Genomic DNA, 12775 nt, shown 5'->3' with positions numbered 1-12775 from the left:
TCTTTGAGCGTTTCTGCCATTCTTGCAATTCTTGTGTGTGTGTGTGTGTGTGTGTGTGTGTGTGTGTGTGTGTGTGTGTGTGTGAGAGAGAGAGAGAGAGAGAGTCACTCTGCATAAAGGGAATGATTATAAGTATGTGCCTGCAATTTGTAAAAAGAAAATGAAGAGGCAAATCAAAAGATATTCCCTCCTATAGGTGATACGATTACTTCAAGAAGGAAAAGAGAAGGGTTGAAAGGAGGTCTTCATATGGCACAGGTGGTCTAGTGTGCATGGTAGGATTGTAGTGGCAAACGTTGCAAGCACAGTTCATTTAAAATAAAATATTTAAATAATTAGTTCTTGTAGGCAAGCGATGCCATTCTCTAGGCGTTGTTAATAGTGGTAGTTACACCTATAAGGTAAGAAGGTAGAGGCGGAGGCGCATCAACATCAACAACATCATCAGTGGACTTCAAGGGTGTTTGGTGCAAAACTGCAAGGGAGGTGGAGGTGTAACAAGTGAAAGCAGCTTCAACATGTTGAAGGCAGCACAAGAAAGTAGAGGAAGAGTCAACAATAAGTGCAAGAAGGCAAAGGCATATAGGGTAGCAACTCCGAATGCTACAATAGTGAGAAAGAAGAGACGCGCTGCCATGCATGCCCTTGCAACAAATGCAACAGCGCGGCCCATGACCTGAATAGCTGATCTGCCTCTGATGAAGAACAACATCTATTGCAGATTGCAAGACGGGCTTTGGAGAGAATTTACGAGGAGATTTTGAGTCAGGGACATTGTGGGAAAGGAGGGACTCTTAGAGAGGTGGGGGAGAGGCACCGTGGAGAGACGAACGGAGGCAGGGGTGCAATAGGCGACGAGTAGATAAGGGGGATCTAAAGGGGAATCTATGAAGTAATGCATTTTGTTTACTACCTTTCATGTCATACCTATCATACGGCACACACTATTTTCAAAAAAATTGAAATTGAAGAAAATCCCATGTGGATTTTTTTTGAGTGGTGCACCCATTCCATGCACCATTTTCAAAAAAATTGGAATCGAAGGATATCCCATGTGGATTTTTGGCCTTCAGAAGGCCATAGGAGAGTGGGTGGAGAATTGGTGCACTTTTTGGACCGTTGATTAAGAATCACGGATTGGTGATACATGTTAGGTGAGCTTGTTTTATAATATATATGGGTTTTTCCATCATTTCAACTTGGTCCCTTCTTTCAATGCTCAATTCACTTCTTTGTTTAATAAAGGTTATATTTTTTGTATAATGTAAATGGGTCTTTCCATCATTGTAATTTGGTTCCTTTATTTAATGCTCACTTGACTTTTTTTGTTTTTTAAATCTTTGTTTAGTTTATAAGTTTTATAAAGGTTATATTTTTCTTTTATAGTATAAGTGTCTCTTTTCATCATTGTAATTTGGTCTCTTTATTTAATGCTCACTTAACTTCTAAAAATCTATAAATTGTCCTTAAATGAAAAAAAAAAAACCTGGACTAAGATTTTTTTTTCATCTTTTGGTTTTGATATGCAAATGTCTCTTTATTACTTTAGTGCATGTACTATTATTAGGGATTAGCTTTTAAAATCACAACTAATTTTTTTTTCAACTTTTTGTTTTGATACGTAAATGTCACCTTGTTACTTTAGTGCATGTATTATTATTAGGGATTAGGTTTAGACATTTTCAATATTCATTTCTATCCTAAAGATATTATGTATTTATCTCATTTAATAGCATGCGTCATTTTATTGTGTAATTTGTTTTATTGATATATTTATGCAAGAATTAGATCAATTCCTAAACTCTCACTAATATTTTATATGCTTTATGTTTTCATGAGGTCAATTAATATAACACTCATACATAAGGGCATAAGGAAAAGCGAGATTTTTGGTGCAATTCCTCTATCATTGTATTGAATTGTTGGATGTTCTCCATGTGGCATTTGAACATTTTTGGATTTTAATGTGTGCATATGAGAGTGCCTCCCCACTCTCTCACTTCGTTGGAATCGAGGTATCTCTCTCTCTCTTCCTTCTGTAGGCCGTCATAAATCTTTACCTTGTTTCTAAATCGTGCACCCATACCTACCATGCACCATTTTCAAAAAAATTGGCATCGAAGTATATCCCATGTGTATTTTTTGGCTAAGAAGGCCATATAGAGGAGTTGATAGAAAAAACGTGCAAATCTCTCACCATCAAAAGTTTCACTATCACATTAAATGTAATGTACTCTTTGTTTGCACTTTAATCTTTTCATCACCATTTGATTACATACAATATTTTTTTTTTCATTTTAGCGTTTTTAAAAGGTGTCTCTATATTGGTGTTGATGTGAATCATTAAAAATGTATAAAGAAGATCCTCTCCCTCTCTCTAACCGATGGAAATAAGGGTAAACTTGAAATTCTTTTGATTTTGTCAGTAATAACACTAAAACTTGTGTAAATTTCTCAATTTTTTTAAAAGCAAGCTCAAAATATAACTGAGATTTTACAATTTTAGTCGATTAAAATACATTGGACCCCAATTTTTTTCCAATACTACCTCCTTTCCTCTCTCTCTCTCTCTCTCTCTCTCTCTCTCTCTCTCTCTCTCTCTCTCACACACACACACACACACACACCAATGTTCAATTTTAGGGTGCGCAAGGAGAAGGCGAAAGGGGTCCGATACGAAATACAATTTCTTAAGAATTGTGGAACTTGGAAGAGAAATGAAATGAAATGAAATGTTATATTAACGTCTTCAAAAGGCCATAGTGACCTATGAGACCAGAAAGTTACAAGGTGATGGATCTGATACAAAGTGAGAGTAACAAAATAACAACAGTACAAAACAAAGATATATACTATGGGATCCTAGACTGGTCGATGTGAACTAAGCAAAAATGGGTGGCTTGCTGGGATAGTTGAATCATAGGAGATCTAGCATTGGTCGTTGGCGGATCTCATCAATCCCCTCCATGGTTAGTAGTCTGACCGGGGGTCGTGCGTGCCTGGCCAGTGTGCTCCGAATCTTCTGACGTAGCCTCTGTCGGTGCTATGTAGTCCTCCGCAGTCGTGGGCGCCTTAAATTCCCCAGTTCAGTCGCTCGGTCGATCAGTGTGCCTTTGGTGTGAGACGAGGGGGAGCTTTGCGTGGGAGTGGCTCTTGCGGCTGTCTCGTGTCTGCTCTGAAGAAGTCTATGATCCGTCTTTGAGACTGGTTAGCCTCGCCATTCATCAGGCTATCTCTGTGTCTGCGCAGCTCGAGCAAGAACAAACCCAAGCATCTCTGATTCTCGTATCCCATGACTCTTGAGAGTGGTCCAAAACCCTCTTTGAACAAGCAATGGAAGCGGCCTCGTATCTCGTAGTAGACGGGGCAGCGGCATGTATAATGCAGCTCTGTCGCAGGCTCCATGTCACACAAGGGGCATGTCCTGGCCTCTGCTGGTACTCCGCTGTATCTCCCAGGCTCAATCCGTAGCTGGTGAGAAGATGTGCATAACTGGCCAATAGCACATGGTATCCCATGAGACAAGTGGGTGTCCATATATCTGGGTCTCGTCACAAAACCATCCTCCGTAAGCTGGAGAAGGTGGTCTATGTAGAAAGCCATCTTCGTGCCCAATTCCTGTGCTGGCTGTATCCATGTCCTCCTGGTGTCTAGTTGGGTCAGGTCTTGGCGGATGAGCTTGGTGATCTCTGACTGAGAGAGAGAGAGAGAGAGAGAGAGAGAGAGAGAGAGGTCGCATTTATTAATTATTATGTACAGGTAGATTTACTGCCCTCTGTTACGTGGCCTCCACCCCACTCACCTGCGCTGCAGCACCCTCCTCCACCTCCGGCCTTTGCTCAACAACGTCCTCCAACTCTTCTTTGTGCCTTAGCTCTGCAATCCTCAGAGCCGTCACAAACATGTTGCAAGCCAGATGCGACCTGAATCTGTTCAAGTTCATTTGCAAGCCACGGCTCCAATAACGCAAGAAGCAAGTATTACTTTCTAAGCTGAATGCGACTGCCAAATCACATTATTGCTTGTTGAACTTTTCATGAGGGTTGAAGGGAGTCCATATTGATCGTGAGAATCTACGGTGCAGGTTTTTCAACTGAACCTCAAAAAACAAAGCGGAAAGATGGAGCTGCCAACAGCGGAATCATTGAACCATCTGAAGCTTGTAAGTCTCCAAGCAATACCGCAGCCCATTTATTGTGCAGTAAAGCGATGAAACATGCCTTAACATCACTAGCTTTTGCACAATAGCAAGCCATGTGTGTTTATGGTCTCGACTCTCAACACAATACGTGTGCACGGTAGACCTTTGTTTGCGTCGTAGGAAATGCTCAGTCTTGTTGTTACTCTTTGCAGGTAGGTATGGTTATGAATGAGACTGTACCCTTAAAGCTGTGGTAGTGTGTTCAGGCAGGTAGACACTGACATAAAATTGGGGGAGACATTACATCCTAATTAAGCGATTTGAAGAGGGCATTTCAAAGGCTTGCAAAGTGCCTGGGGAATGTTTTCCATTTTCATTTGGGCCACAAAATTGCATAGGCCAGTTGTTGCCAATATTGAGGCCAAGATGGTGGTTGCAACCATCTTGCAATGCTACCATTTTTTGCTTGTGTCCATAGTGCAAGCATGCCCCGACTCTTGTTCTTACGACAAGGCCAGAATTTGGAATGCCCATACTTTTTGAAAACCTTGAGTAACTAGCTTGTATATCTTAGCATATTGTATCAACACCTTGTGCCCACTTGTAGACATGAAAACACATCGAAGTTCATTAAGAAAGTTTTTGAAATTAATTCTACATTATGGCCTGAGTATGTGAGCTTTTCCTTCGTCTTTTCACTCACATTGAAAAAAATGATGGTTTCTCTGATAGAATACCTGCACCATATGTGGGTTGTCCTTTTGGCTTGCATCAAGTAAGTTCACCTATCCCATACTTGGATTGCACAGAGCTGAATGTACCCATTGGTGAGACAGATATTTGTGCTCCGTGGTCTGTTTTTCGTTTGAATTGCATCGTGTCCTTGTGTAAGCAAACATTCCTCTTTTATTCTCTACAATTTACAAATATGTAACAGAAGGAGAGGGTGGCACTTTGTCATAGAGAAACTTTCCCTATTACAGTGGCATTTATTTCCTATCCATAAATATTGATATGCTACTGCCTCCCCCGTGAGCTTCATGAATTATCCTCAGAGAACGAATCTCCTACCTTCTTCGATTATGACGCGTGTTGAACTCAATCGAGAGGACATGAGACCTTGGCACTACGAAGGTGGAGACAAAAGGATGAATCCAGCTCCTTATCAATACCTCAGAGCCACAGGTAGAAGTAGTGGTTAACCCAACTCTCGGAGCTTCCTTCCACCATCCAATATGACCCTTCCTTCCTCTCTAACTAAAAGCTCAACACCCTTGCTCTCTCTACGGAGATTTTCACCACTCTGTCAAAGCGTATCATTGACTTCCTCTCTTCTTAAAACCCTAGTTCCACCTCATCGTCTTCAATGTGCGGACTCCGATTATTGGGACTGCACGATAGTCATCCGAGATCAGTTGCAGGAATAGAACTTGGAGATTGAGGGTGCATGCTTGCCGATTGCATGAGGAGCTATGGCTCAACGATACCTTGTTACGTTTCTGATGAGAGCCTTGCAAAACCCATCTCTCTCTCTCTCTCTCTCTCTCTCTCCCCCCATATTAGTAGTAGGTAGGCCTCGTGATTTGATCACTTGTTTTTTCTAATGACCCTCCTATATATCTACACGATAATAAATGTGGTTTTTTCTAATTTTTATATGTTTTAGAGAGCTATTGATGTTGGTACAAATTGAAAGATGTAATGGTGTGAAATATCTTTGTTGTGCTTTTTTCTTATTGTTTTAATGTTTGACCAAGCTATTGATGTGGATAGTACAAATTGAAAGGCAGTGTGTTGTGAATATCTTTGCTACACTTGTATCCCAGAACCCTGGTTGCTGTGTAATATATGCTTTCTTTTGTTGCCCTCTAGAGGAACTACAATTGGTTTCACCATGTCCCGTTTTTGTTAGCTCTTGTCCTAGCCCCCGACCCTTATTGTGCATGGATGAGCGCATATGATGCCATGCCAGTTCGGTGCCCTCTTAAGTTGTTTCTTCCACTTACATCCAAGACATGGTGAATGAACCAAGCAGCAACCAATAGAGGTGCCCCCATGGTAGAGCTATTGAAGTCCGCGATGCAAAAGCTGCAAAACCCGGAGTGAGCATGTGTGTGTGTGTGTGTGTGTGTGTGTGTGTGTGTGTGTGTGTGAGAGAGAGAGAGAGAGAGAGAGAGAGAGAACCAAACAACCTCGGCAATGAATTGATGTTAATACAATGGGGGTGGGGGGTTGCTTATATAGCAACCTTAGCAAATTGCCCTACCCAGAGTTTGACACATAAGTAAAATAAAATACATAAAGCCAAAATAATTAATGACGTGGGATCGCATTTGGTAGTTCACTTGAGATGTCTAAACTTTAAACCGTCTCTGCAACTCATAGTGGACATAAATTGTGAGACCAAGTCGATGAAGAAGCTACCATGGACACCCCAACAACAGCTCCTTGGTACCTCGGATTTGCTAATATCAATGTGTCACCTGAGAATAATGCCATCTTGAATACCAGTTGCCTTTTGAAAAGTTGAACTGTAGACCACACTATGCCCAAGAATCTCTTTTCGTGGATTGTGAACACATCACGTCCAAAATAGTCTAAGATAATGAACTTTGAAATACATTTATTGAACTTTGACCCACAGGTTGAAACACCAAGAACTTGAACTAGGATACATGGTTCCAAATCAAGTATAGGGAGCACTGGACGTCCCTCTCTGCCACTCACAAGCCTCTCTCAGATTGAAGCTAGTGGCGGCAATGACCACATGACTAGAATGGTGGAATATTTTCTAATGTAGTCACCCCCACACCAGCAGATGTCGTATGTTCTTCCCAGAGTCATCATCACTGCTTTCCTCATGATGCTTGCCCTTTTCTTTGTCCCTTATAGAGCCCATAGTTATAGAGGACAAGGGGGACGGCTGGGGATGGAGGGGAACGGTCGGAGAATCATTCAACCGGCGGGGTTGCATGTTGCCGGCGGACCGGGGACGACCGGGAACAGACGGGGACGGCCAAACAAAAATTCAAATTTTGAAAAAAATGACCGTTTTCAACGTTTATTTGCAGCCAACGTTCACCTCTTTTGGGGGGGTTTGGCCCTTGGGAGGCTATAAAAGTACCCTTGGGCCTCATCTTCTCTCAAGCTCTTCTCTCTACGGTCTACCGTCTACACTCTACGCCGTCTACGATCTACCTACAAGCGCTCAAGCTCTACCGTTGAGTCTCTCTACCCACTCTCTCCCTCTTCTACCCTCTCAACTTTGAAGCTCTCCTCTACTCCTTCTCCACACAAGCTCTCCTCTAAGCTATTAGCTCTACTCTCTCTCCACCATCATGTCATATCAAGCTAACTCCACTTCTCAAGCCGGATCTCCTCGAAGGAGACCCGCCTTGCAAACATGGTCGTGGTGGGATGAAGTGGACTTTAGCACACGTGGTAAAGGTGGCGGTGCAAGACCATGGACGTGCAAGCTATGCTCGTACAAGAGAATGGGTGGTGCAAACAAAGTGCGAGCCCATCTTCTTCATGAACCCGGTCACGAGGTAAAGTTTTTCCCTCGAGTATCTCCCGAGAAGAGGTTGGAGCTTCTTGAGAAACTCACGGTGTATGAGGTCGCGGAAGCAGCCATGAGGGGCCGTTTTGTTGCCGTTGATCCCTCCACCACGATGACACCACGAGAGCAAAGGGAAGCCAACCTTGACGACACCTCTCAAGCGTTCAAGACAAATGCATCTACACCGTCCTCTTCCGTTGCGCATCACCAAAGCACCCTCAACAAAAATTGGAATCCTAAATTGAAGGAAGAGGTGGGGTCGGTTGCCCGATTCTTCTTCCACAACCACATCGCCTTTCATGCTTCGTGGTGAGTTTCCCTTGGCATATGCACATTGCAATCTTCCATTTTGTATTCATTATTGGGACTCGACTCTTGACTCTCCATACTGACACAACATGCTCAATTTTGTGTGGATAGGTCTCCATACTTTCGAACCATGGTTACAAAAATCGGAGAATATGGCTCCTCTTATGTGCCACCTTCATCGGAGAGGCTTCGCACCACCCTCCTTGACAAAAAGAAATTTTCCGTGGAGCAAGCAACCCAAGCAACAAAGGATTTTTTGGGAGACCAATGGTGTCTCTCTCCTTGTAAATGGATGGAGCAAAACCCGTAAGCGGTCCATCCACAGAGTGGTGGCCTACTCTCGCGGGGAGATGTACTTTGTGGAGTCACATGATGGAGCGACACCCACAAGTGGTCCATCCACGGAGTGGTGGACTACTCTCGGGGGGAGCTGTACTTTGTGGAGTCACATGATGCATCTGACAATGGCAAGACCGCGGAGATGCTTGCTGCGGAGTGGACAAGCACCATAGAGATCACCGGCCCGGAGAATGTCCTTTGTATGGTTGCAGATGGAGAGGCGTCAAATAAGACATTCAGGGCTATCATTGAAGGCCTGTATCCCATCATCCATATCACATTTTGCATGGCGCATTGCCTCAATAACCTCTTCAAGGACATAGGGAACTTGTCATGGATTTCACCCACCATTGGTGACGCCTCTCGAATTGTCTACTTTGTGCTCAACCATCCAAAAGTGCGCCATGGATTCTCAAAGAGGAGCCACTTGTCCTTGCTCAAACATTCAGAGACAAGATTTGCATTCAATCGGCTTATGCTAGGCTGCTTCTCTACATGTGGCGGAGCCTTAAGGGGCCTCTTTCTCAGTGATGAGTTCCAGGCCATGCCGGAGTCTACATCAGCAAACAGGACTGAAATGCCGAGAATGGGCCGACGACGCCGTTTGGTGGGAGGAGGTGAAGACTCTTGACGCCATGGTCAAGCCCATTCTACACCTACTTTGAGTTGTAGATGGCTTGCAGCCATGCATTGGCAAAGTCTATGAAGCCATGGATCGGATGATAGAGGCACTTGAGAATCTTGTGCCTGACCCTCTTCAGAATGCGGAGATGTTGGAATTAGGGCTGCAGAGAAACACACACAGCTTGGAGAAAAAGAAGGAAGCTCAAGGCACACAATAGTGAGTGTGTTACTTAGTGTGCAATGGAAAGATAGATAGTCCTAGAGTGATGGGCGTATATACAATGCACGGGGGAAGAAACCTCCTACAGAGGGAAAAAATGCCCCGGCGGTCCTAGTGTGTTCACACACATCACTACCACATGTATATGGTAACAAATCCCCCCTGGAGTGATGCGGTGAACGAGAGCTGGCACATGAGTAAAGGGAAGTGCCATACCCTAACGACATGATCAGTCCACAAAGGGGAGTAAGCCCAAAGCTTTGCGGAAAGCTTCAAGCTTCTCACGAGACAATGCCTTTGTAAAAAGATCTGCAAGGTTGTCCTGTGTTGGCACATAAGCCAAGCTGATCTCTCCTGCTGAGAGCCTCTCCCTGACATAGTGGTAATGCACCTCAATGTGCTTTGTGCGAGCATGAAAAACTGGGTTCCTCGCAACTGCCAATGCGCTCTGACTGTCAGCGTAGATAGTGTGGGCAGTGTCCTGTCCAACACCCAAATCAGCCATAAGGCGTCTGAGCCATACACACTCAACCGTAGTTGTGAAGACTGCCGTGTACTCAGCCTCACAACTCGAAGTGGCCACAGTAGGTTGCTTCTTGCTCAACCATGATATACATGAACTACGAAGCATGAAACAAAAACCACTTGTGGACACTCACGTGTCAAAACAACCAGCCCAATCTAAGTTCGAAAAAGCATGTATGTCTGGCGGCAATAATCCCCCCTTGGGATAAAACAAGCCAAGGTGTAAAGTGCCACTAAGGTAGCGGAAAATTCTCTTGACAGCCTGCCAATGCTTAGACCCTGGGCTATGCATGAATTTGCTGACTTGTGAGACTACAAACTGAATATCTGGCCTCATGTTGCATACATAAATGAGGCAGCCAATAGCAGTTTGGTAAAGAGTTACATCAGCAGGATCGATAGCATCATGTAGACTCAACTTCAAACCTGTTTCCATGAGAGTGGCAATAGGTTTGCAATCCTCAAGTCCAAAATTACATAGCAATGTCTCTATGTAACTTTTCTGACACAAGGCAATACCACCACCACACTGCTTAAACTGTATACCCAAGTAATGATGCAGCAGCCCCAAATCTTTCATCTTGAAAGTAGCATTCAAATCAACCTTAAATTCAGCAATATGTCTCTCATTTGGTCCAGTGATCAGCAAATCATCAACATAAAGAACCACAATGAGAAGTACATCACCCTCACGCTTTACATACAATGTGCTTTCTGTTGGACTGTTACGAAATCCTTGTTTGACCGAATGAGTGTCAGCTTTCTCATACCAAGCACGAGGAGATTGCTTCAAACCATACAAAGCCTTGTTACATTTGCACACTTTGTCCTCTTGTCCTTTTATGACAAAACCGCGAGGCTACGTTACATAAACTTCCTCAAATATGTCACCATTCAAGAAAGCAATAACAATGTCTAATTGATGTACATCCCAACCAAAATGAGCTGCCAATGCACATAGAAAACGCACAGTAGTCATACGACAAGTGGGAGCAAAAATCTCTTCATAATCAATGCCAAGTTTTGTTGTGCATAACCCTTTGCAACAAGTCGAGCCTTATGGCGATCGATCTCACCATCCGGCTTGTGTTTTAACTTGTAAACCCACTTCGTACCAATGGCCTTTTTGCCAGGAGGCAAATCACATAAAGTCCATGTGTCATTTTCTATAAGTGCATCATATTCTGATTGCATGACAGCTATCTAATTTTCTGAATTCTGTGCTTCATCAAAAGACAGAGGCTCCTCAACATCATGTAAGCTAGACACAGCCAAAGCATAACAATCTGATGTATAAGATGCATGGCGAGGGCCTGAACGAGTACAACTAGACAAAGGTGCATCCAATTTACTGTCACGCAAAGTGTGCACCAGCCATTTTGGCATACCTCTAGCCTGCCCATTTTCAGCCCTTTCCTCATCAAGTACATCACGTACATCTGCATCAGTAATAGGCTGATCTGTAACATTTTCAGAAACCCCCATAGGCTGTACATTTGCCTCATTGGAACTTACATTCGTATTTCCACCACTGAAAAGAGGCAACAAAGTGTCATAAATGTCCTGTGAGCTTACATTACTATCTCTAGTACATGACAGCAAGGGCTGAACAGAATCTTCCACAAACACTACATACTGTGAAACCAGAATACGTTTTGTTTGCGGATGATACAACCTGTAACATTTGCTTTCAGCACTATAACCAACAAAAATACATTTGAAAGCCTTATCATCCAATTTTCTGCGCTGCACTTGTGGCACCAAAGCATATGCCTAACAGCCAAAAACACGCATGTGCTCAATAGAAGGCTTTCTTCCCATCATACTACCTCTCATAGACTATAACGTTTCTTTTGATGTAAGCGTAGTTATCTTGCTATGTACCAAGAGGATTTGTATACACAATTAATCCCCATCCTTGACAAAACATATAAATTTGGTCAGCCAAGATTGAATGCCATTAATTCATCTATTAACCCTTTCATACTACCCATGATACGATATGACCATAGCCTTGATGTTTTCATCTTTGTGTTGTTTTGACATTCTCTTTTGTGGTCTTTCTTTGTGTGTGTAAGTGCAAGAGAGAAAGAGTGGGTCTTCTTTGATTGCACTTCTTTCCAAACCCTAGTCTTCATGGCATCTATGGTTTAACTCCTTCATATAGTTTTTGTTGAGTTCTTTCACAAACTCTCATAGCCATAAGCCCGGTTCTTTCCTGGCAAGACCGCAAATTTCTCGACACCGTTGTCTTCCATGGCATTGTGGATGCTGGAAATCTGCATTGAACTTTCATGTCCTCCCTAATGCCAACACTGTTGCTCTTGCCTATGATGTGGTCCCAAATCATCTGGACTACGTTTTTGAATGTGCATTGGATCTAGCAAATGTTGGACCTTCAAATTGGTCCAGCAAGGCAACTCAAAAAACACAGAACATCGTCTCATAACCTTGGGTGGCTGTCAAGGAGGGGGTTCCATTGAGCAATACCTACCCCATGCTCTTTTTCAATCTCTCGTTGTCCATCTATATGGGGCCTTTCCATTCAAACATTCTTTGTATTTTTTATATGTTGGTGCTAGAAAAGGATGACTATTAGGATAAATGACCTTTTTGAGGTGTTATGGATGCTCTGTGACAAGAGAGGACCATAAATAGGACACATTGCATGTCCGGATGTAGACAAACCAGTTGGTAGTACATTATATTCGTAATTAATAATAACTCTTAGTTAACAATAACCCATAATTGAGGGCTACATGTATGGTTACCTGAGACCTCTCCAAGACCCAAAAAGTCATGCATAATCCACAAAAGTATGCCTCGAGTATGGGTTTGACACTCCGTTGGTGGTAGAGACACATCGTGGACAGGGATACCAGTTCATAGCTCCTTTAACTCATCAATAAGAGGAGCTAGATACACATCCATGTTTTTGACTTTGTACTTTCCAAGGATCAATAAAGGTAGCATGATGTAGCCTTTCTTGATGCTCTTCCAAGGGGGGATGTTGTAATTGATCAAGACAACTGGCCACTTGCAAGGACCAACCAAAGAT

At 43.1% G+C, this 12775-nt stretch overlaps 1 long non-coding RNA gene across 2 annotated transcripts; it reads left to right on the top strand.

Moving 5' to 3' along the window:
• Positions 1 to 2892: 2892 nt before the first annotated feature.
• LOC147418626 (uncharacterized) lies at positions 2893 to 4792 on the top strand. 2 transcript variants are annotated; one of them, XR_015187334.1, is made up of 3 exons: positions 2893 to 3973; positions 4085 to 4162; positions 4354 to 4792. It is a non-coding gene; the product is annotated as an uncharacterized LOC147418626 (long non-coding RNA). The 2 variants fall into 2 exon arrangements; XR_015187335.1 differs by having other exon boundaries at positions 2893 to 3977.
• The last annotated feature ends 7983 nt before the right edge of the window (positions 4793 to 12775 follow it).

The sequence above is a fragment of the Adiantum capillus-veneris genome, chromosome 30 (genome assembly GCF_014529385.1).
Source record: "Adiantum capillus-veneris isolate H3 chromosome 30, ASM1452938v2, whole genome shotgun sequence".
Lineage (NCBI taxonomy): Eukaryota > Viridiplantae > Streptophyta > Polypodiopsida > Polypodiales > Pteridaceae > Adiantum > Adiantum capillus-veneris.
The sequence above is the reverse complement of the archived record's forward strand: the minus strand, read 5'-3'. Positions and strand labels throughout refer to the sequence as shown.